This window comes from Grammomys surdaster, unplaced genomic scaffold (assembly GCF_004785775.1).
Source record: "Grammomys surdaster isolate TR1022 unplaced genomic scaffold, NIH_TR_1.0 126066, whole genome shotgun sequence".
Lineage (NCBI taxonomy): Eukaryota > Metazoa > Chordata > Mammalia > Rodentia > Muridae > Grammomys > Grammomys surdaster.
The window spans coordinates 3,642,351-3,663,417 of record NW_021620876.1 but is presented as its reverse complement, the minus strand read 5'-3'; the positions used below and the strand labels follow the sequence as shown (position 1 = coordinate 3,663,417).

Here is a 21,067-nt window from a genome sequence, read left to right as displayed (position 1 = left end):
CCCCCTCTCTCCCTCCCTCCCCCTCTCTCCCTCCCCCCTCTCCCTCCCTCCCCCCTCTCTCTCTCCCTTCCCCCTCTCCCTCCCTCCCCCTCTCCCTCTGTCCCCCCCTCTCCCTCCCCCCTCCCTCCCTCCTTCCCCCTCTCTCTTTCCATCTTTCTTTCTGCTTCTCTCTCTCTGTCTTGTTCTCTCTCATTCTCTCTGTCTCTCTTTGTCTCTCTCTCCCACCCTCTTTATGTGTGTCTGTCTCTGTTTCTCTGACTCTGTCTTTCTCCCTCCCTCATCCTCCCCACCCCCCGTGCGTGTGTGTATTCTGTGTGTGTATACACACATGCATGTCTGTGGATAATTTCAATTTTTTTTCCGACTGTTAATGAACTGGGCTAAAAGAGTTGGTGTATAATGTCAGCCTAATTCAGATTCTGAAAAAAAAAAAAAAACTACTTACTATCATCCTGTGTGAGAAGGGATAGAATCAGGCTTATGGTTTACTGTTAGCCTTTTAGGGACAAAAAGCAGCCAGCTTGCAGCAGCAGCCATTACTTCTAGATAACCGAGTGCCTTGCTCCTGGTTCATGAACCCTGCACACAGCTCTTGCATTTCTGAACACAGCTTAATGGAGAAATCCCTTTTCACAAGCCCAGATGATACACAGGAGAGAAGAAACTGGAGGGAAATACTGTCTGCTTTCTCTTTTATCACGAGTGGCCAAGAAAATATCTAGGATATAATAAACATGAATCAATAAAAGACAAGCAGATAATCTCTCAGATTTTAGATGAATATAAAGGCGCTTGCCTAGTGTTTAATAATATGCCTTATCATTTCTTTTTTAAAAGGATAATATCTCTTTAGTGGCAGAGTTAGGCAGTGTGACAAAGAAGTAAGAATACTCCCTCTTGTGGTTCTTGGGGAAAAAATAATCCCTGTTACTAGAACATACTGAGAAAACAAAATACCGATTCAAGATAACGTCAATGGATAACTGCAGTGTACGGGGTTTCTCTCTCACTTGGTTTCAGCTGTGCTGACATGGACCTCAGGAGAGTGTGAACGTGTATTGTAACTTATGGGAGGAACCAAGAATGTCACATGAGTAAAGGACTCTCCAACCTAGATTGCAAAAGGCTGTTTCTTACTTTTTTTTTTTAATTCTTCCTGAAGAGTAAAAGGAAAAACTATTTGTTAGCTGATTGCTTCTTATATTTAGTCTAACCTGGCTCCCCCGTGTCGCCTTTTTTGGTTCATTGAGACAGTGTGACTTCAGAGGGAGCACATTCAGTGTTTTTTAACACACTGTCTCCTCCGAGTCGAGTTGCATGCCTTGCCGTTTTCTCCTCCCTGTCTGGGAGGTCACTTTGGAGCTTTGTTTTTCTCAAAGGGTGGGTGGCTGCAAGAACTAGAAATAGGAATCTACTTTCTTAGGAAGGGAATAGAATGACGCCACAACCAGAAGACACTACTTTACCAGGTCAGCGGTGGCTCCGTGTGCCACTCGGGTCTCATTTCTGATGACTGATAAGCCTTGCCATTTTGCTTCCAATGTTTCACCTTAGAAATGTGATTCCCCTCCCCCCATCCCCCCAGTTCTGAAGGTTGACATCGGTGCAGGAATCAGTATATCTCCAAATCTGGTTTCTCTCTCTGGTTTTCTAGTTAGAATGTAATGTTGTTCTGGTTTGACCAGGAAAGCCCTGGTGTGTGCTGACATCTCATGATCTCTTTGGTTTAATATCTGTTGTCTTTACCTTGTGTCAATGGAGATTTTAATAATTTTAATTTCATCGTCCATAAAATATAGCATTATCAACACTTGAGGCAATTTACTGAAAATATTTAAATATTTTATCGAAAACACCACATCCTTAAAAGAAAATACCTGTGACATATTGTTGGACACTAAGAGACTGATTCAAGTACATGGAGATGTACCAAAACAATCACTTTATCTTTATAAAATGATGTTCAAGTGATCAATATAAATATCAAAGAATTTTTTTTTTGCTTAATGTTTCATTTTAAGTAAGCATTTTAGTTTTAAAACAATTTTACTCTGGTTATTTTGTCTGGATTCAAACAATTCCACCTCTGATTAATAAATTCATAATTTAAATTCATATAACTCATGATTTTAAGGATGCCTCGCATTTTCTTTTTTTTTATGGTTTTTACAAATATTGTTTATTTTAATGAAGCTGGTACAGACAATGTCCCTTGAAAACCCATGTCCTAGGCAAAAAAGTACAAACGGAATCAAAAGGAGCGGTGTCTGTTGTGTACACTTCTGTAGGAGTAACTTTATTAACTGTTGATGAAAATTAGAACTTTCCTGGGATCTTCTGACAATACCGTCTTGCTCAAGACATTTTCTTTCTCTCCAGTGAAGCCACCTTTGGAGTTAGCTGTTACTCTCTCACTCTGTCATCTTGACTACAAACATGATGTTCTTCTTTTGGTCCAGACCCTCAGATTTTATGAGGAAAGGTCATTTTCCACAGTTCAGTTCTATGAAAAATTTCCATCTCCCACTGAAAATCACAGTCCAGGAGTGAAGCAACCACATGCTGGAACTTCAGGGCCAATCGAAAGGTCATAGGAAAGCTCCATTTGTTGATCTTTTTATCATCACAAACCTGAAAATGCACAGTCCTGAAAAGGGTGGCCTCTCTGTGCACACATGAAATTTCTTAAAAGAAGAAGGGCAATATTAAAGGAGCTGAGGTCTGATCACCAAAAATCAGCACAACAAAAACAACCAATAATGAATATTGAACACTAGAATTCAGATTACCAGATATTCTAAGAGATGGAGTGCCAGTATTCAATTTTCATTTTGAACACCACATTACAAAAGAACAATTTTTAAAAATAAAAAAGGATTGAGGGAAAAGGAAAAAATAAAAAATAAAAAGACTTATCTAAACCGTCGAGTGACCCCCCCCCCGTTTGTTCCTGATAAACTTCAATCACATCTTCTTCCTCCATTCCCAGTTCTTTCGGAGTATGATTATCAGCTATTCTCTGACCTTCAAAGTGAAACCTGAGTGAATTCACTGGAACTCCCTGTCTTTGACAGTATGATTCTTTGAGTTTCTTGAGATGCGTTGTCATTTTCACTTTGAAATGTATCTCACTGCTATCCTGTCCAATAACTTTGAGTTTAATGTATTCTCCTTCCTTCTTGTCACCTAAGCCCTCAGTTGAAGGTTTTGCCTCCTGGTCAGACATGGTGACGGTGGATTCACCCGGGGGTCTCCGCACCACAGCGGCCTCCGGCAGGCAGAACCGCACTCTGAGGTTTACAAATCCGTCCCTTCCCCACTGCACAACACCGCGGCTGCCGCCTTGCATTTTCAACACTATCTGGGATTTATACTAACTGGTCCACAGCATGATTGCACTTATTAAATTTCCGGATCTCTAATTTGACAGAGCCTTAGCCATCACCATCACCTGACGTAAAGGGGCCAAGAAGCTCTGTATCAGAACCTCCTACAGTATCAAGCTCTCCAGCCAGCAGAAGGATGAAAAGCAAATGTCCTTAACTGCTGAGCCATCTCTCCAGCTTCCTGTTCTTTGAATTTTAAGGAAGTACTGAATATGGTAGCTGAAAAAAATAATTTCTGGCCACCAAGTATTTCTATGAACCTCCACTATTTGCTGCTCTTGTGGGAGACAACAGTTGGTTCTCAGTACTCACTTACGGAAACTCACAACTTCCTGTAACTCCAGCTCCAGGGAATCTGATTCCCACTTCCGGCCTCTGTGGGCGGTCTCACCCACATGCGCCCCCCAATGCACACTCTAAATCAGAAGGTGGTAAACACAATACATACCACTTCTTTTCTTACTCAAGTTAAAAAGCAAGTGGTCTTTTGCTCCTTTGCTCCGTTAGGAGCCTTGTGCTCTCTGATCTTAAGGGATTCCCTGGCTTTCCTGACATTACAAAGTAGATTCTAGACGGCACTGGGCAGAATATGATACTATAAACTGGAGCCTGTTATGAGTCCATATCCAGCCAGGCCAAGAAATAGTAAAGAATAAGGGCAATAGAATTTTTAAAATTCATTTTTATTTTTTTCCCATTGACATATATTCATTACACAACCAAATAGCACAAGGGCATTTTCATACATTTATATAATGGACTTGTAGTATATTCTACTCCTTCACGCCACTGCCTGTTAGTCTCTTAGCTCTCCCAGACAATTTTGAAAAACAATGGAAACTGAACACTGGCCTCTGAAATCACCCAAATCCATCTTCCTATTAAGCCAAGGGAGGGAGCAGTCGTGGACCTGGAACTAATGCCTCGATGCTGTGGTGGTGGTACCTTTATAAGTATGCAATACTGTAAAGGTCCCTATGGCCAAGATATGGCGGCACCGATGTTAACGTCACTCATGGTCATGATTGTCTTCAACTCCTTTATTTCTTTTTGGGAAAATTAGAATTCTTTATTTCTTTTTGCATGGTGGTGGTACCCACAGTTTGTGGAAGCAGTTTTGTGCACTGATGCGTATGGAGCTTTCAGTTACTCTTAAACAGCCATGGCCACTCGAGTCTTCCCTTACTTTCAAAACATTACTTCGGCAGTCAAGACCTTACAGGCCACTGGAATCTGTTGCTTTATTTCCCTGGTCCTCAACAATACTGACATCAGCCTTAAAGCAAAAGTTTAGTATGTAAAGCAAAATTTTAGTATGCGTGGTCTATAAAGCTGCTGCAGCCAATGGTCAGTCAGTAAGTGGATCATGGGAAAATTAGTTGATAGACTGAGGGTCTCAGTTCCTCAGTTCCTTCTTGACTCTTTTTTGTTTTTTTGCTTAATGCTATTAATTTTTATCATTAAATGTAAGGAATTACTTAAAGGTATTTGTAGATACAGTAAAATCATCTGAAAATAAATGCTGATTTTCCCAAAAAGAAATGAAGGAGTTGAATACAGTAATGACCATGAATGACGTTAACATCGGTGCCGCCATTTCTTGGCCATAGGGACCTTTACAGTATTGCATACTTATAAAGGTCAAGGGCTCTGTGATACCGCACTTTCTGAGCATGTGTAAGGCTACGAATTTGATCTTTGTCACCACAACAGACAAGCAAACTAAAAAAGCAGACAAGCTGAGAAATCAGCAGAGGAAACTGGCGATGTGGAGGTGATATTAATCAATCAATCAATCAATCAAACAAACAAACAAAAAACCTTAACCAAAGAAGCACTGTGAGCTCAGTGTTTTCACTGAAATTGAGAAAGAAGTGGGAATTACACAAGGACTAGCAGGAGGCAGGAATCTCTGGGGCCAATTTAAAGGCTGCCAATGCCCAAGAACCAAGACCCAAGAAATGTACCTGTATTAATGATGGTGATCCCAACCTCCACTTTAATATGATCAACTTGTGTTGTTACTTGAATCTATTTCCCATTCATGACATACCCTCCATGTCATCACAATGAAAACTGTCAAGCTACAGAGGGGCATAGCCAAGAAGAGATCTTAAGTTGGAGGACCCACTAATTCCTGGTATGCAGAAACTATCAGATAGGAGAAACACATTGTTCTTTCTTTTAATTTAAAGATTTGTAGATTTATTTATTTTAATGTGTTGAGTATTTCCCTTGAATGTATGTGTACCACATGCATGCCTGTCGTCTTGGGAAACTAGAAGAAGATACCAGGTCCTCTGGAATGGGATGAGGATCTGGAATGGGACATGAGCTGCCATATGGGTGCTGGGAATTGAATTCAGGCCCTCTGTAAGAGCAGGATGTGTCCATCATTGATCCATCTTTCTAGGCCCCACATGTGTTGTCCCAGCCAGCTAGTCTTACATAATTTATTTCATAGCAATAATAAGTCCATCTTATCTCCAAATCTATATCCATTTCAGATCCCAACTCATTAGGATGAAGACTGACTCTAAAATGAGGCTTATGCAATCTAAGTTACCTAGTAGGTATAAAAATCAAACATCAAAAGCCCAAGAAAAATAGGATGATTTGTTGAGTGGTAATAATTAAAATGTTTATATTTAAAAAGTAGCAAACACAAAATTCCCAGGGTAGTCACTGGCATAAAAATTGGAAATTTCTGTAAATTTTTCACACAAATTTTATGATTAAATGTTTATATTTATTATTATAGCTAGGGGCACTATATCTTTTTAATACCTAGGGACTCAAAATTTTAATTTGACTTCAGTCTCAGGTATACTAGAGTAAACTTAAAATTGCCATGTGTTTATTGGGAAAACATGACTATGAAATACAAAAGTGAAGAGCAAGAATGAATAAGATTCTTGAACCTCTGATCCTGGTATAGATCTCTCTCTTGAAAGGAAGGAATGAAGAAGTTAGATAAGGTAGAAGGAACCTCAATTTCTGATGCAGATCTAACAAGTCTTGGCCAACCCAACACAAGGGCTTTCAGCTTCCATTTGAGAAGTCTTTTTTAGGCATACATGGCTAGTTACAATACACTCAGTTGTTGACTAAAGGCACTTAAGAACACAGCATTAGATAAAATGCTAAAGTAGTTTCATGAGGTGCTAATATTTACATTTTTTTTTAAGTGGGAGATGTGAGCTGTGCATCTCCATGGCTACCCAACAAGATCCTCTTCTCTTGTTTGGTCTGATCTGTTGCTTGTCCCTGAAAACTTAATGCATTGGTTACTTTTATGTTTCTGTGATTGAAAGAGAGAGGGAGGAAAGAAGGAAGGAGGGAAAGAAGGAAAGAAAAAAAGGGAAAGGAAAGGAAAGGAAAGGAAAGGAAAGGAAAGGAAAGAAAAGAAAAAAGCAATAAAGCAAGCCTGCCCATGGACAACAGCAACTTACGGAAGAGTTTATTTTGACCTTCAGTTCCAGAAGGATTCCAGTCCATCCTCCAGGAAGGGGAAGGGGTGAATGTGTAGCAGCCCACAGCCAGTCAGGAAGCTTGAAATTACATCTTCAATATCACATATGATGCAGAGAACAAACAGGAAGCAGGACATAGCTATAAACTCTCAGAGACAGCTTCCAGTGACATACTTCCTCCAGTGCGTGGCATCTCCTAGAGTTTCAATAGGATCTCCCAAACAGCAGCAATAACAGTCGGTCATGTGTTCAAGTACATGGAGGAAACATTCAAACCACCATAAGCATACTTACATTGCATTTTATGGTTTCCCTGGTGGTTTGGTTTTCATGGATTTCTGCTTCTTCATGATTTAATTTCACCTATGATGTTGATTTGTCCATTAAGGCCCTGTGGTAACACATCCATTTCCTCACATTTATTGCATATTGCAGTTGTAATTCTTAGGCGAGAAAATTCTGGAATTAGTTACATTTTTTATTGTAATAAACCCCATCACCGAGTCAACTTTAAAAGCAAAGAAAGAAAATAAAGCATTTAATGAGGCTCTCAGTTCCAGATGGTTAGAGTCCATGAAGGCAGAGCTGAGGTAGCCCAGCAGGATAGGGTAGACATAGCTTAAAGAAGCTTAAAGCTCACATTTCAAACCGCAAACAGAAAACAGAGAACACACTGGGAATGGAGTGAGACTTTTGAAACTCCAAAGCTTGCCCACCCTAGTGACACACCTCCTCCAATAGAGCAACCTCCCCAATCCTTCCCAAACAATTCCACAAAGAGGAGACCAAACATTCAAACATATGAAAATTACGGGGGTCATTCTTGTTCAAACCACCATAGTGAGATAACCACATTTCAGCTATCATTGATGGGAAAAGATCTACCATGTACAGAGGAATGGATACTTTCCTAACCTAATTTACTAATCTCTGCAGTTCAACACAATAAGTTATTTTATTTACAAACTCTTATGCAGATTTTGGGTTGCATCCTTGGATGGCTCTCTACCCCCTTCCTCCCCCTTCCTTCTGTCCCTCATGGCTCTAATAGATTCACCAAGGATGGCTGACATCACACACATAGATAGATAGTGTCAAGAACGACCTTTGGTTTGTAGAGATACTTCCATTCATTTTATACTGGTGAAAACTAGTCATATTTCCTATACTACATTAAAAAAATGGCCTGGGAAGCATAGTTTAGTTCTGTGCCCAGAAAGACAGAGAAGTATTGCAAAGTATTTAGTCAGTTTTTACATCAACTACTTCTTTGGTCATTAAGCCTCTCTTTCAAGCTTCACTTTGTTTGTACTGCATAATCACCCCATTCTCAGGAGGGAATTCTAAGAGTCTATCCAGTCTATGACTCTCTAATTTAAACTCTGGTCTAACTGATGGACCATTTTCTCTTTTAGTCTTGGACCAGTAGACAGTGAATAAAAAAAAAAGGCAGGTTGTTAGTTTGTTACCCTTCACTCCCAAAACTCAGAACAAGAATAGACAATCCCATGTTGTCTTTGTTTGAAAAAAAAAATGGTAGAAAGGAAGACACCAGAAAATCATTAGACTGTGGCATTTATAGAATCCCACTGAAGCCACACAGTGAAAGGAAGTCGCTAGACGGAGTCAATTTTTATTGTCTGTGTATCTTTTTTGTCGATTGCTTTTGGCAGCCCCTGCTAGTTGATTCTTCCCGGTTTATTGTTCTCCATGGATTCCTCTGACCTGGATATTAGGAATAAGCTCTCTCTATCTCTAGCTATGGAACACCTTTCAGAATATTACCTACTCATGGAAATTGAAAACCCGAGCTCTGTGTGAGTTTCAAACTTTCCTGTCTCAGACCCTTGCACTTGAGAAAATATTTCTCATTAAAAAAAAAAAAGCAAAACCCTAGCTTGTTCCTTTTTGCTCATTTTCTGTCATTTCCATGTGCCTACTAAAATACAAAGACTTCCCCCACTAGATTCAGTTTTTTTTCAATCCTACATTGTCTTAACTTAGTTTAATGATAGCCTTGGATCTGTCAGGCTAGAGTAGGAAAGTCATATCTTAGATATGACTTTCTACTCAAAGTCTGAGTCATTTGGTCCTACAGGACTCTAGGCTTCAAATCTATTGAGATCTAATCTTCTTATGATCTAGAAAACAAAACCAGTTGATTTTTTTTTCCTTCAGGAAGCCTTGGGTTTTCTTTACCTTCCTGTTTATTTTCATTTTCCAAACTTTAAACAGCCACTTTTTAATATCAGTTAGGAACAATCAATAAACACTATCAATCTTCACTTTCCTAACTCTTCCTTTAAGTTTACATGCTAAGCAGACTTGGTAGAAGATTTCTATTTCTTAAGTAACGACAGCTTTCTCAGGTCCTGCTATAGTGCAGATGAGACTTGGCTTCTCAAAGCAGAATCCTTACTCTCATTTCCCAACTGCCAAACTACAGGAATATCTGGCACACAGATCTAGAAATGAGATGAATTAAGGGAATCCATGAACTGCATATCTAGTGGAAAAATAAGAAAGGTGTTATTTCTACTTTACTGCTAAAGAAATTGAAGTTTAGAGAGCTTGGGCATAGTGTGGTCAGGCTGGCAAGATGGCTCCCTGGGTCAAGGTGCTTACTACCAAGCCTATTGACCTGCGTTACCTCTCTCTCTTGGACTCATTTGGTGGATGAAGAAAACACAGAGAGTGCTTTGATATCTCCATGTGCACATACTGACACAAGGGTGTCCACGTACACATATAAACACATTGATTAAATTAAAATTTAAAAGAGAAAATTGTCTATGGTTAAAGGGGTATAATTAAGCACCAAATATGAGTCCGCTTGATCTCAAGTCCCTGCATTCACAATTAAACCCCAATGTTCTTAACAGTTTTCAGAAATCACACTTACAGCTCATTTGTATCTTTGTCTGTGGTTAACAGAAGCTAAGTTTTACGTGATGGGATGCTTTCTCTTACTTGAACCAAATCATAATACTTTCATGCACTTTGGGAAGTAAGTCATGGGTGAGTAAATATATGGGAAGGATTTATGTGCTTGTCTGTCAATAATTTATATTTGATTTTCTTCTTATGGACATTAGTTTTATTACCTTAGTTATTTACAGAAAGAAATAGTCTTTCTTTTCCGTCATAGGCCCTTGGTTTTCTTCCCCCCACTCTTGATTTCTTTATTCTTTCCCAAGGTTTCCCTCTCCTCCATGTCAGGCTAGAAACAGAACTACACATGGCTATACCTATACTATATCATTTTTCCTTGGTTGAATATAGACATATAACCTAATTCTTAGAATCCTTTAGGGACGGAAAAACAGAAACTTGGAGGACTGATATATGTATACTATTCTCTCCTGTAAGTAAACTGAGAGTCTTAACAGAAAAATGAAAACCTGAAATTAAATTCCTCACTGCTTTTGTTGATCTAGTTTATCAACTGTTCATTAAATGGTTAGTTTAATGAGGTATCTTAGTTAGGGTTTCTGTTGCTATGATGAAGCACCATGACCAGAACACATGTTGAGGAGGAAAGGGTTTATATGGTGTATATATACATATCACTGTTCGTTAGCAAAGGACGTCAGGGCAGGAAATCAAACAAGGTAGGAACATGGAGGCAGAAGCTAATGCAGAGGCCATGGAGGGGTGCTGCTTACTGGTTTGTTCCTTGTGACTTGCTCAGCCTGCTTTCTTATAGATCTCAGGGCTACCAGCCTATGGATAGCACCATCCACAAAGACCTCAGCTCTCCCTCATCAATCCCTAGTTAAGAAAATGCCTTATTACCAGACCTCATAGGGATTTTCTCAATTGAGGGTCCCTCTTTTCAGAGAACTCTAGCTTGTGTCAGGTAGACATAAAACTACCGAGTACATGGGGAAACTACCTAGAATATAATATATTAAGTAAATTACTTGGTTGTTTTCCTTTAAAAAAAAAAGAATCAGAAGTCAAAAGAAAAGATACAATTTTTTAAATAGACAACTGAAATACAGATCTTAGACTGAAGGAAAATCTCAACATGTTTTTCTCTGCTTGGTTACTAGAACTAAGTCCTTTTTTGGAGTAATTTATAAGGGTGATTTCAAATGATATAAATTTTCAGAAATTAAAGATTGGTTGGAGTAGTTGAGTTTTTGTTCTTATATTTTTGTTGGGCTTTTTCACATTTCAGTTGCAGTACATAGTTGAACTATCTGTGTCCACAGCCAACTTCATAACTGTGTTAGCTAGATTCTCCATCACTGTGACAAATAATTGAGAGAAATCACTTAAAGAAGGAAGGATTTATTTTCATATGTGGTTTCTGTCAATCACAGTTGGGAGGGCATAGTGGGGCAAAGCATATTGCCTGAGAGTACGTAGAAGAGGGAAGAGAGGAAAGAAGTCAGGGGTGGGGGAGACCTAGTTAGTGAAGGTACCAGCTATAGGATGGTACCACCATGTCAGGGCTAATCCTCTTCCCATTTTGCTGATCCATTCTGGAAAATGCCTAGAGGTGTGCTTTACCAGTCTCTTCGATGTTTCGCAAACCAATCGAATTGACAATCCAGATTAACAAGCTCACTTCCCAGAATACAAGTTTTATTTTTGCCTTGATTCTTCTCCTTTCCATTCTATATGTAAATAATTTTTACATATTTTACCTGACTTGGGGCTTGCAGACCATTTTGTAGACTGAATACTGATCATTTTTCTACTCGTCTTCTTTTGGTGAAACATGTTGGATTGAGTGGAAATTTGTTCTTACCCTTCCCAAGCACAGAAAGGGAGGGTTATCCTTTGAGGAAACACATAAACCAGGGACACAGAAATCCTCATTTGTTTCAAGCTACAGGTCAGACATTTAGCCCACAAGCAGGAAGTAGATTTTCTCAGAGAGCAGAAGTTAAATGTACACAGTGTTCAAATGGACACAAGCCTTGAGTTCTCACACCAAATGTATGTAAATGCGGTGAGAAAAGAGATTCAACAGTAAACTAGAGTTCAGACATGCCTGGGTATGCCTGGTATACTGGTACGGGTGCCTAGCCAAAGACCGTTTTCTGTGAAACTGAGATTTCTAAAGAGTTTGACCCCCAGGGTCAAAACCTTGTTTATATCTATGTGGATGTGATTATGAAAATTGCTCAGAATTGCACTTTCGATAGACTTGTATTTATGGTGCCATTAGATTTGAGCTTAAATCCTATGGAAAACAAAGGGTCTGTACACACACAGACACATACACCTCATGCTTTAAGACCTGACTTTCTAAAAAGTTTCAAGTGTAAATATACAAATAATGTTTTACAATAGTGGGGAAAAGGCAGACTATACCCCAGTAATGATTATGTGGAAGAATCTAAAAATGGCCCTGAACCCCAAGACTTTTGACCCTTCGTTCTCTATTGAAAACTAATCTAGACACATTTTGTTTGGAAGGGATTTCGAAGATGCAATTAAAGTTTCAGGTTAAGTGGCCATAAAATACAGTGATTATTTGGGTAATCGTAACCCAATCAGATGAACCCCTTGAAGTGGAGGAGAGGTTGTTTGTAGATGGAACAGAAGAGGAAATTAGAGATTCAAAGCTTAGGGGGATTTGCTGCACTATTTCTTGGATGAGAAAGGAAGAGGTCTTGTGCCAAAGACTGCAGGTGGCCTGAAGAGCTGATAGTGGTCCCTGGCTGATGGCCAGAAAGGGAAATATGGACCTCAGTTCACATTTGTCAACACTCTGAATAAGTAGATTCCTTCCCAGCAGCTCCACATAAAAGTCCAGCCTAGTGGCACCTTAATTTCAGGCTTGGGAGAGCCTATGCACAGAACTCATATGACTTACAAACTTGACCTACAGAAGTGAGAGATAATCAATTTGTGAGGTATCCCATGTGCAGTATTTTGCTGTGTGACAGGAGAAATCTAATACCGTAACAGAATGCGATGTAGGTCTGTATACTGTGGGCCTCAGGTCCCAGGTGCGGTGGTAGGTCTAGGCACCCAGAGATCTTGTGGGATGTAGTGAGTTCCCAGGGTTGAGTCGTGAAGAACAGTCAGAAGAGGTGTGGGAAACTCAGGGAGACATACAGTTATCAGAGTTAAGGAGTCACCAGAATCTGCAGGCTGATGAAGTCCAGAAAAAGCGATTGTCCCACTTCATAAAATCTAAATCTTCTAGTTTACAGTTTCATCTTTTAGCATACACTTTATCTACCGAAAGGAACGCCGCATTTTTGCTGACTTCCCTGCCTCTTCCAATGTTTAAATTCTCTCTTGACTTTTTCATTGGTTCTGACTCTCCCCAACCCCTCATCCCCTTTTTTTTAAACAAGAGAAAGATTTAGTAAATACATTCTTGATGATCTAGATAGCAGAAAAATGTCTCTTCTTTACTATTAAATCCTTGCTGCTGAGATAAAATAGCAACTCATTCTTGAGAGACAGATCGGTCATCTGTTTCAGTAGAATTATGTGTCTTTACCATACACTTTCTATTAAAGAATAATGAATGAGCATATTGTATTGGCCTTTTAACTAGAGAAACTTGGTAAAGCTTGGAAGAGTGTGGAATCATGATCTTCAAAGACAGGATGTAGATCAGTACAGAGATAACCCCATGACAACTGCAGTATAATTTTATTTTTGTATTGGGTTTCGTAGTATAGCTTTACTGAAGTGCTGGTGGAAAACCGTTCTGCATGGATCTCCTGGGTTTCTGCACATCTTCTCCACAGACATGTTTACAGCGTTGACCTGGAGTATCTTTTCAAGTGTGTTTACATAGCTAACAGATTCAGTAGATAAAGGCAGGGTCTGGGTACCAGATAAAGGGGAGAAGGGCTTGCTGTCCAGCATAGTAAAGATAAGATTTTTTTCCAGACCCAAACACAGGCTGGTTTGAGAGTGTTTTCCTTTAAAAGTGTGGTGATTCTTAAGCTCAGAGTGTTTCACTAAGCTGTAATGCAAACCCTGTGTGTAAAGGATTGCCAGAATGTTCTGGTTTTCATAAGATTTTATTATTCTAGCAAAAAGTGCTAAAGACGAGGAAAAGCCCCCCAGTCTTGGGGAAGTGGTGAAGGCAGTCACCAAGGCATTATTGCAGAAAGCCCTGTCTTCTTCTTCGTTTTTTATTGGTTATTTTATTTATTTACATTTCAAATGTTATCCCCCTTCCCAGTTTCCCCTCTGCAACCTCCCTATTCCATCCTCCCTCCCCCTGCTTCTATAAGGTTGCTCCCCCACCCACCTACTCCAGCCTCACTGCTCTAGCTTTCCCCTGTGCTAGGGCATTGAGACTCCACAGGACCAAGGGCCTCCCTTCCCATTGATGCCAGATAAGGCCATTCTCTGCTGCATATGCAGCTGGAGCCACAGATCCCTCCATGTGTGCTCTTTGGTTGATGGTTTAGTCCCTGGGAGCTCTGGGGGGGTCTGGTTGGTTGATATTGTTCTTCCTATGGGACTGCAAACCCATCAGTTCCTTCAGTCCTAACTCCTCCTTTAGGGTCCTCAGGCTCAGTCTGATTGTTGGTTGAGAGCATCCACATCTTTATTGGTCAGGCTCTGGCATAACCTCTCAGGGGATAGCTATACCAGGTTCCTGTTAGCAAGAGCTTCTTGGCATCAGCAATAGTGTCTATGTTTGGTGTCTGCAGATGGGATGGATCCCTAGTGGGAATGTCTCTGGATGGTCTTTCCTTCAGTCTCCGCTCCACTCTTTGTCCCTGCATTTCCTTTAGACAGGAGAGATTCTGGGTTAATATTTTTGAGATGGGTTGGTGGCCCCATCCCTCAACGGGGGCTGTGGCTAATCACTGGATATTGTCTCTACAGGTTCTCTCTCCCCTTTGTTGGGTATTTCCACTAATGTCATCCCCATTGAGTCCTGGTAACCTCTTGCTTCCCTGGCATCTGGGATTTTCTAGTGGCTACCCCTGGCTTCCCATACGCCATTGCTACACACCTCCATTCAATTTCCTGACTGCTGTACTTCTTCCCCCAGTCTCCTTATGATCCTCTCCCCCTTTTCCCTCCCCCTCACTTCCTTGCTTTACCTCCCATGATTATTTTGTTTCCCCTTCTAAGTAAGTCTGAAGCATCCATACTTTGGTCTTCCTTCTTCTTGAGCTTTCATATGGTTGTGAGATGTATCTGAGCTTTTTACCTAATATCCACTTATCAGTGAGTACATACCATATGTGTTCTTTTGTGACTGGGTTACCTCACTCAGGATGATATTTTCTAGTTCTATCCATTTGCCTGCAAATTTCATGAAGTCACTGTTTTTAATAGCTGAATAGTACTAGATTGTGTAAATGTACCACATTTTCTATATCCATTCCTCTGTTGAGGGATATCTGGGTTGTTTCCAGCTTCTGGCAATTATAAATAAGGTTGCTATGAATATAGTGGAACATTTGTCCTTGTTATATGTTGGTGCATCTTTTGGGTATATACTCAGGAGCACCTAAAGAAATGTTCAACATCCTTAGTCATCAGGGAAATGCAAATCAAAATGATCCTGAGATTCCACCTCACATCAGTCATAATGGCTAAGATCAAACACTCAGGCTACAGCAGACGCTGGTGAGGATGTGGAGAAAGAGGAACACTTTTCCTCCATTGCTGGTGGGATTGCAAGCTGGTACAACCACTGTGGAAATCAGTCTGGTGGTTCCTCAGAAAATTGGATATAGTTCTACTTGAGAGCTCTGTCTTCTTGTATTGCTTTGTGTCACTCATGTAGAAAAACTTTAGGGCTTCACTGAGAAGCTTCATAGTATTTGGTAGCATCCTTAAATTTTTGGCTCACTGAATTTTATGGTAGTAAATAAAGAAAGACCTTGGACATTTGAGATTTTTTTTTTTAATAATTGCAGAGGTGTACTTTGTGGGAAATGTCTATTTCAGATTAAAGAAGTGGTGTCTAGCAGAAACTTCCTCTAAGTTTCCCAGACACTGTTTCTAAAGTGGCCACTAAAGAGCTGATCATTTTACAAAAGCATATTGCTAAGAGCCTGGATTTAAAGCCTTAAAGTTTGCTGCTGCTTCCCCCCTCTTACTCGCACACTATATGCTGCCTAATTCCCAAACATCTGAGACATTTTCTAATCATCTTTAACTTTCTGTCTTTACTAATCAGAAAACATCCTGCGACTTCAGTTCTTTGGAATTGGTAAAGATTTGCCTTGGCCTGTTTGGATCAATGTCTACGTGCACTTAGCAAAACTGCACTATGAAATTGTTGGCAGTAATATCTGTCTGCCAGTTAGAGTTGGCGGTTAACTGTCTTTTAAGTACTTGATATTCCTGCTGATGATTTTGATTAGTTTTTATTGTCATCATTTGATTATTTTGTCAGTTGTGGTTATATTTCTAAGTACAGCTGTGAATTTGCCTCCCTTGCCTTTATATGGTTGACTGAAAGGAATGTTCTGGCTTCCGGTTTAGTTAATGCTTTTATCATTTGTCTTTCCTTAAAGTCTACTTTGGTATTAATAAAGCAACTGCACTAGCTTTCTTGATATGTGCACGACATATATTTCTCTATTCTTTTTTTCCCTTTAAATTTTCTGTGTGCATCTGCTTAAGGAGTAGCTCACATACCTAGGTATTGGTATATTCCTTTTTTATTTTTAAAATGCAACATGGTAGTCTTGTGATTAAAGTCTTTGGCTTCTTTACATCTCATGTAACTGCTAATATTGTTGGGTTTAAATCTATGCTATCTGCTTTCCCTGTGTCCTATCTGTTCTTGGTCCTTTATTGATTCTTTCTTTAACTGTTTTAGATTAACCAGGTATTGTGTATTCCACATCCCCTTTACCAGCCTTTTGCTTATTGTGATTTATTTATTATTATCGTTATTGATTTAGTTATTATTAATTTCCACTGTCACTTCCACTGGATTTAAAATCTCCTAGAGGATACACTTTTGGGTGTGCATGGAGGGTAATTTGAATGAGGAGTAATTGAAGATAGAAAACTACCCTGGACACACAGAGTGCTTTCTTATATGTTCAGGGTCCAGAGTGAATAAAAGGGGGAATGGGAGGAAGCCTGCTAAGTGCCTGCATACCCCAATGTTTGTTTCCTCATTTACTAGATGTGAGGAAGCAGCCTCATACCTCTGCTATCAACACCAAGGAGCACACGTTCCTCCATCCTTCCCCACCATGATGGACTACAAACAAAATCATAATCCAAAATTCTCATTCCTTAATTTGATTTTTGGTAGATATTCAGACATGGCGATGAGAAAAGTAAATGATATAGTTATACATTTAAAATTAATCTTTTGTCTCACTGAGATGGCTCAGTATTAAGGACACTTGATTCCAAACCTGATGACATGAGTTTACTCCTTGGAACCAACATGATGGAAGGAGAGAATAGACTCCTGAAAGTTCTCCTTTGACAAGCACACACCATGCCCCTAACTAACTAAATGTAAAACAAATCATCTCAGTGATTTTCATTTAATTACGATTATATACGTTCATATTGTACTGAACTCATTAAAAAATATTACTTACTAATATAAGAAACCTCAGCAGCTTAACTCCATTTATCTTCCTGCCACTACTTGTGCTGGCTTCATTTTAGATTTTATCAGCATGAGACATTACTATGTCTATGAGGTGAGAGGTGTTCGGACATGGCTTTTGAACCCTTCTTTCGATTCCTTTCCTGTCTGAGATTTTGAGTCTCAATTTCAAGCTGTCTTGGCAGTCCTGTACTCTGACTAGATTTTCCTCAGACCAGGAAGATCATTGTTTTCAGAGCCGATATAACCGCCTTCATCACAGTTAGAAAAAAAACGCCTTCAGCAAATCCACAGCATGAAGGTAGAACACACCATATGTACTTCCCTCTCACGGAGCTGGGATGGCCTTGCCTATGCTGGGTTCTTGCCAATGACTTCCAACCAGCTGATTTATAAACATCCAGCGTTTATAGTTTTTCCTTTTTTTTTCTCTTTTCTTTTCCAGCAGACGGGGTATTTCAATACCAGCTACTTAATCATGCCTGTCTAAGGTTGAAAGTACCTTGGAACATTTTGTAAAACAGAAATTCCCTGTCATCTGTTATTTGGTACAACCATAATATAACTCACCTAAATGCATGATTATTTTCAAAATCACTTTCTTACAATAGAAAAATTATTTTCTTGCATCCTCTGTATTTTTTCTGGTAACTATTTCTAGTACAATTAGGAACTTACAGATTTTAGTAAACTTGTTTTCAATGAGTTTTAGATATTTCTTTAATGTTGTTCCCGTGACTACTGAGTGCCTTTTAAGTTTAGCATCTGAGTCTTTTATCACAAGTCTAAGCTTCTTTGGTATCCTTATCCTTTTCTGTTGAATGGCCTCCTCCACTTACCTAGCATCAAACATGGATTTGAGGGACCAAAGGTGTGAGAAGAGGATTAAAGATAAGTCCTGTTTTCAGGGCCTCATCACATTCCAGTGAAAGCCGAGGGCCTAGAGGAGATGAGGATAAAGACAGATAGGACATCATGGTTTTTCTCAGGTCAAAGAAACATTTATGGAAAAAGACAAGTATGGGTAAAACTAATACAGGAAAAGGAGAAAAGTAGACTAGAAATTGACACCTGGTGAATACAGCTGAGTAAGAATCAGAGGAGGCACTGTTTTGAGCTAAGCTATTGCACTGGGCACAAACAAACCAGATCAAACGAAGTCATTCATTCTAAAGGCTCATTTCACCAAGCTCCAGCTAAGTTGATGTCTGGCCTTCTAGTAAATCAAGAGGGGGGTTATGAAGAAGGAGTAATTTTCTAAACAGGCCAGTTTAATGCAAGCAATGACGTTCATGCCACACATGAGGCCTATGAGCCCTGGAGTAAGTTGTTAACCACTCGGTTATTTTTCTCTAGTTCTGTCCTTGTCTCCAGCTTTGAAATTACAAATGTTGTTTTTGCTTTTAGTGTCTGATTTTCTAGGCTTCCTGTCTATAAAACTAACCCCTTCTGGTCAGTTTGCCAGACACTCTTTCTATTTTACACACATGACATGTTCACCAACTCTAAGGTTGGAAGTGAAGACAATTAAGACCTTGAAACTTTGTGATAATTTTTACCAGTGTTTACACACATACTATATTGTTTGATGTAGTCACTAGATGTGACACTTGTTAGGCCATTTTGAAAACAAATCTACAGAAATGTCTGGGAATGTGAACATTTTTCCCATTCCCTGAGAGAAGTCCATACATAACCCATAGTTCATCAGCATGAAAAGATTCTGTTTTATAGGTACTTTATTGTGTTTTTCAGTGTAGTCTTCTATAATATTTTCTTTTCTACTTAAGTTTCTAGTTGGTGAACAAGGATTCCTTTATTCTTTTATTTTTTCTAGCATTTGTCATTATTCATTTTGTTTGTAAGATATATTTTTATTTAGGTTTTAAGAAAATGAGACTTTCACACACACATATACATGTAAATGTACATATACATATGTATGAATACTATGTGCACATAGTGCCGTTGCCCAAGGAGAACAGAAGATGTTACTGGAGATCTCTGGAGCTGGAGTTACCCATGAGTTACCTTTACTGCTTTGAAACAAACTCATGTCCTCTGCAAGAGTAATACTAGCTGTCTGAACTGCTGAGCCATTTATCAGCCCCAATCCTTCCCATCAGCCCCCTTTCAATGAAAGCCAACCTTGTCACTTTTTGTATTGTTTTGTTTTAGTTGTTTGTTCTGAGTCAGAGCATCTTTTCACAGAGCAGGCTTACAACCCTCTCACTTCCGTCTGCCAAGTGCTGGCATCCCAGGCCATTCCAGGCCAGGTGCCATCATGTTTGACTACAATTTTGTGCTGTGACAGTAGCTTGTCATATCTTAATCAGAATAGTATATGTTTACTTTTTGTCTTTTAAACATTACAGCATATCAAGAAATCATTAACAAACAATTCCTATATCACTAGCAACTGCTTAGACTCTAGCATAGAAATTTTAAGGCATTATTTGTTGAACATACTTTCAATTTGAGCCAAGTTTGCCTGGAAAATATTTCTTTACAGAGATTAGAAAATGAACTCCTCTTCCCCCATCCCATGCAGCATTGTATAGGCAATCAAAGTGTTTCTCCTACTTTGAATAGTGGGATAATGTAGAGAAACAATATACAGAATATTCTCTATATTGTAAATTTCTACTTGCTGTTTTAATTGTACATTTGAATACACATATTTATATAGCATTAATAAGAACAATAGAGAAAAAGCTGTTGAGTAATATTTTCTATAGAAGAGTTAGTAGATTTTTAGAGAAATTCTATTTACTACTTTTTATTAATATTATGTTTAAATAGAATTATTTAATATATGTTGATCAGAAGCTTATAGTATAAGCTATTGGTTAGTCTTCTCTCTATGAGAGAGTGGGAAATTTTTAAAGAAATTCCAAGGATGAACAGTATTACGGTTTTGTAATGTACTCTTTCTAGACAAGACTTATTTGTATGATAAAGTTTTGAAGTCGTCTGAGGAGCATAGTAATGATTCTATTGGCAATAACTGTGCATGTATGGTACCTGGTTTTTTGAGTCTACTGTGCTATATGATAATGTCTCTTAACTTCAATAATGTCTATCAGTGGTAGAAACAGGTAGGCTATAGAAACTGTTTGGGAAGTGCAAGAACTTTTTTTGAATGGATGCATGGGTACCAGAGAGCATTACATCCTTCTAGTGAGCTGTACTGGTATTCTGTGTGCTTCCCTCAATCTCAGAGTTCACTACAGTGGAATCATTCCAAGCAGAGGGAATGCATTAATGCAAGACTGTAAGGTGAGAAAGGGCAAGGACAATCTGAAACAATGCTCTGATTAACTGGCCATGATGAGGAGACTGCCCTTTGTTTTGTACCAGAATCAGGGAAAACATATAGAAATTTAGCTAGCGTAATATATCCAGAAAGATTTTGGTATAGGGTATTAAGGGAAAGAACAAAGAGCTGCCCATGTTTCTGACTTTAATGAATAAATGAAGAGCGGAGTGGAGTTGGGGTGCGGCAATAAGCTTGGGGGGAGGATGACTATGAAGAATACAGTGTCTGTTTATCTCTCTTTATTTAGTCAGAGTTCTGTGCGAAACGTGTCTGGCAAGTATTCATTTTAACCTTCGGTATCTCTTTGGTTAACCTCCCAATTGCTCACCGACAGTGAAATACATCCCCATGT

The 21,067-nt window shown here is 39.2% G+C and overlaps 1 pseudogene; it reads right to left on the bottom strand.

Annotated features, from left to right (window-relative positions):
* The window catches only part of LOC114610971, a 14,175-nt pseudogene extending 10,844 nt beyond the window's left edge, over nt 1-3,331 (bottom strand).
* Nucleotides 3,332-21,067: the final 17,736 nt, after the last annotated feature.